The 5,132-nt window shown below is 33.5% G+C and overlaps 1 pseudogene; it reads left to right on the top strand.

Moving 5' to 3' along the window:
- Positions 1-4,874, top strand: part of LOC137645269 (E3 SUMO-protein ligase KIAA1586-like) — a 4,992-nt pseudogene extending 118 nt beyond the window's left edge.
- The last annotated feature ends 258 nt before the right edge of the window (positions 4,875-5,132 follow it).

Below are 5,132 nucleotides of genomic sequence, written 5' to 3'. Positions count from 1 at the left end.
TTTGCAAACTATGTAAGACTACCATAGCCCCAAAAATATCTCGACTTGCTGATCATGAAAAACCAAAGGGCACCTGAGCAGGGTAAATTCTTCAGCAATGTGCCAACCACTGCCAGTGAAAATCTTTAATAAACAGGACTCAGAAAAAAAGCGTATTAAAACAGAACTTGCAGTTGCCATTGCTTGTCATTACACAGCAGCTAGTGTTGAGCATGTGGGGGAAATAGTAAAAAGAAACGGTAAAGGTAGTGCATTAGAGAACCTTCAGCTCCATCGTACTAAATGTAGCATGATAATTTCCAAAGTAGTATCCCCATCACTATTCAAAGATTTTAAAGATGATGCACCTGGAAAAAAGTTTAGTCTACTTATTGATGAAAGCGCAGATGTGGCTACAGACAAACATTTGTGTATTGTTATCAGATATTACAGTGAATCAAAGTCGACTATTATGACCGATTTTGGAGGCCCTCGCACCCGTTGTTGTAGCAACTAGCCATGAATTATTTGTGACCTTGGACAACAGCTTGGAAAATATGGGGCTTGAGTGGTCTAATTGTGTTGGTTATGGAAGTGATGGGGGCTTCAGCAATGATAGGCGAATATAATTATGTGTGGTCAAGAGTAAAAGAAAAATCACCTAACTATCAACTCAACAAGTGTGTTTGCCATTCCCTCGCACTCTGCATTTAAAGGCATTCGACAAATTACTCTCTAGCTCAGGATATCGTTGCACGAAGTTCCTAAATGGTTCAATAAGAGTATCATACGAAGAGAATCTTTCAAAGAACTGTTTGTGGTTATGGATGCAAATGAAAAGAGAAAAGGAACACCCCTCCCATTTCAAAAACTCTCAAATACACGATGGTTGGTAAGAAGAAAGATCATATATAATATCACCGTAAACTAGGAGGAATTGAAAGCTTATTTTTCAGTTGCTTTACCGAATGCAGATGCATCCTGTCGCTACAAAGCAAGAATATTGAATATGTTAAAAAATCAAAGAAATCTTTTGTACTTTCACTCTGTGTCACCAATAGTTACAGATTTTGAGAGACTTGATGCACTTTTCCATGCTAACAATGCCGATTCTGAAGGCTTAGAAAAAGAGTTACTTCTTAACCATAAAATTCTACTGAATAGAGTACTTAACAAAAGTGGAGAATTCTTACCAATAATCAAGATCGATTATGGTGCTAAATTTACCCAGGAACTGAATGCATATATAGAAACAGAAAATAACTCAAATAATGTGGTACAAAATACAAATGAGATTAGGCATCGATATGCAAGTTTCGTTTGTGAGGCTTTAAAACAAATGGAAAGTAGACTCCCAGCATCAACAGCAATATTCTAAGGACTTAGTGCATTTTCTCCTTGTAAGGTATTGAGTTAAACTGATCTTGTGGCCTTTAAAGATCTTCCATTGCCACACTTAAGAAGAAGTAACGGAGATGACATAGATCAGCAATGCAGAAAAATATTGCATTTGTCATGGGCAGAAGAGTCTGTTTTTAATGGCAAGATTCCCAGTGATGCAGTCTCTTTTTGGTCTGGTAACAGGCCTTTCAAAGAATTGGGTAATTATGTCACAACACCCACCAGCAATTCTGTTGTCAAAAGGATCTTCTCTTCTGTAACTTGTGTTAAAACGAAACTACAAAATTGAATGAGATCAACAATGTAGACGGCTATGTTAAGAATTCGTACACATCTCCAGTTTCAAGGGAAATGTTGCTGAGACCTTAAAATAACCCAGAACATTTTAGAGCTTTTTAACTCGGTAAATATGTATGAGCAGGAGGGTGTAGAGGACGAAAATGAAGTTGATATCCTAGTAATTTTGAATATGAATTGGTTGTGAAAAAGAATATTGTAAATATTGCTTACTCAGTGAAAATCCAAGAAATGAACAGTTTAAGACAATATTTGAAATCATTAGAAATATATGATGCATGAAAAAAACAAGAACTGAAATTATTGCATATCTTTATGATTAAGACCATTTTATTTCCACAATACACCTACCTCTCTACACCTTGGAATTGAAAATAAGGTAAGAACACCTCTTTCAATAAATGTCTTAGGTGTGAATGGCTATGTAATATATATATATATATATATATATAAGGCTTATTCAAATATACACTGCGTATAATTTCCAAAGCATTATAAACTCTCTCTCTCTCTCTCTCTCTCTCTCTCTCTCTCTCTCTCTCATATATATATATACTGTATATTTACCACTGATCTGTATATGAAGTTTAAATTATTATGGGTTCACATACACATGCATTTTATATATTTAAGCTCCTATGTCGTTGTGTGTGCATGTGAATATATCTAACGTGATATTTACCGTACATGGTGCTGTTACAGCAAATGAAATCATGCCAAAAATGTGAAGGATTACCAGCTGATACTCATGGATATCTATAGCCTTCTATAATCTATATATACATTGTTTCAATTAATACCGCAATTATAATAGTAGTGATAATAATAATGATAATTGTATCTATAATGTAATAATAAATTTGGCTGTAAACTAAAATTAGTTTGGCCGATTTGGCCGTGATATGAAAATAATTTGGCCGTAGGAAGTTTTCTCCATCTGGCAACCCTGCTTGACATCACTGTCTGCATTAGCAGGCCTGTTTTTTTTTTTTTTTTTTTTTTTTTTTTTTTTTTTTTTTTTTTTTTTTTTTTTTTTTTTTTTAAGTATAACAGCGTCATCGGACAGAAGGGGTTTATTTCATCAATCCATCATCTGCGCTTCCTTTCCCTGCTTTTTTCGCAATATCTAGGGACACATTCTGGCATTTGTAATGTCCACCTATTATCTGTCCATCCCATTATATGCTCTGCCCATGTCCATTTTTTTTTCTTACATATTGTTAGAATAATATCCTCTACTTTAGCTTACTCTTGTTTCCATGTTGCTCCTTATGTGTCTTTTAGTTTTATTTCCACCATTATTCTTCCCATAATTCTTTGAGTTGTAACACACTTATGTTCTAAGGATTTAGTAAGGCTCCAACTTTCTGATGCATAACTTAAAACTTGAAAGGCAATCTTATATATATATATATATATATATATTTATTTATATATATATATATATATATATATGCACACACACACACACACACACACACATATATATATATATATATATATACATATGTATTATTCTTACAAAGGTGGTCTAGTGTAGAGTAAATACAGTAGTTTATTCATGATTTTATTATGTTTTCATATGTGTATAAAAGTGAGGTTAGCAAGCTCTTAAGATGAGTTCCTCTCGTCTAGATCTAAGTTTATTTTGTAAATTATGTAAGACTTTTGTGGTCAATTTCAATGTATTCTCTATTCATGGCAGTGTATTTAGATTTACATTATTTCTAAGAATTAACTTTTTATTTCACGTATGTTTATTACGTAGTCTTACGTAATCTGTTTGAGAGTGTTATGTAACCCATATGAGATACGAAGAAGGTCTTATGTGAGTTTTTTTTTTATATTTTGTATGAGGTACTGCATCTTATTTGAGAGGATATACGCAGTTCTGATATTGTGCCATGTGCTATGGAAAATTCTCATGAAATCTAGTGATAGATTTCATCTTTTTTTATTTTGGGAACAAAAGGTAGCTGGGAAAGTCGTCTTGCGGGTGCGTTGGTATACATCTGAGAGTTGCTGGAAAACACTGGGTTCGCTTCTCAACATTTTTATCTAGTTGATAACTCTTGTGTCAGCGTTAGGCCAACCCCCCACGCTACCAGATCTTGATTCTTGAAGATTCTGGAAGTAGGTAAATTTCAAATATAAAGGCGACCCAAGGGTTGCATAGATAGATAGGGAATTCCAGCCTTGAGTCATAGTCATCTCCCCACCTCTCTCTCATACACAGCTCAGAGTAGTGTTTTAAAAGTGTTCAGTGAAATATCGAAGTTTTGGTGTGATGAGTTTTTGTAAACATAGTGAGTATATATAAAAATTCTCTTAGAGTTTTTGTAAACGGCCCTGTAGTAAGGTGATAGGTACTTGTATCGTGATCTGGTTATCTATTTTCATTAAGTATTAAATTTATATATTGTATTCAGATTTAATTTCAAGTCAAACTAGTGATTGTAAAATTTTCAGTGAAATTATTTCTTTTAATGTTTATTCAGATTTAATATCTCAAGTCAAGTAATTATATAATTCAAAGATCGTAACATATGTCTTAATCTAAATTTTGTTCAGACTTAATATTTCGAGTGATTACTTTGGTTTTTATATAAATTCTTTCAAAGTGTTTTAATTCATATAGAATATACTTATTTTTGTGAAGAGTATTTTATTTCAATCATCAGCACTTATTACAACCTCGTTCGTACCATGTAAAGAATCGTAGTAAATAATAGTTTTAAATAATTCCTAAGAATAATTACCGAGTTTTGTTTTGAGTATAGGCTACCTAAGAGACCTTTGGATATTCAATGTTTTATTTATTGCTGTCTGAGAGTTATAGAACTATGTCAGAGTTAGGGTACTAATATTTAGAAATGTAACTTGAGAGGTTTTATATGTTGCCAGCTGTAATATTTATTATATGTCTGGTTCCCAGACACGTGTCATAGTATAAGATATTTTTGGGGCCCAGACTCGGGAGCCATCATCAAATATCATATTATTGTTGACCAGACCCTTGGGATCAAGCAAGTCTGTTTTGAATATTGGTGATAACAGGGCCGTGTTTTCATTTTAAAGGTTTTGAACATTACAGTGTTGATAGGATTTTGTGTATTGTTACGATATACTTTTTGCAGAGATATTCAATATTTTTAAATTACAAGATGGCACAGTTTAATGTACAAGTTTTTGAATAACCCAAATGTTAAGGAATTGTCAGAAACTAATGTAACTGAAGCTCAGGGCCTCTCTATCTTAATGGTATGTGGTGGCCATGCAACCAGTGGGATGATTAAAGCCCAAATCAAGTGTCTAGCCTTAGAAGCATTGCTAAACTTGAGAAACTTGTCGGAAGAAAATATTGTAGCCCCTCGTGAGCTGTTGGAGGAGACTGAGGGAGAATTTTTAAAGAAACAAGAACCAGTTAACCAACAAACTGAAGGCATGAAAGTAGA

This window comes from Palaemon carinicauda, chromosome 8 (genome assembly GCF_036898095.1).
Source record: "Palaemon carinicauda isolate YSFRI2023 chromosome 8, ASM3689809v2, whole genome shotgun sequence".
Lineage (NCBI taxonomy): Eukaryota > Metazoa > Arthropoda > Malacostraca > Decapoda > Palaemonidae > Palaemon > Palaemon carinicauda.
This window is presented reverse-complemented; position numbering and strand designations above follow the sequence as displayed.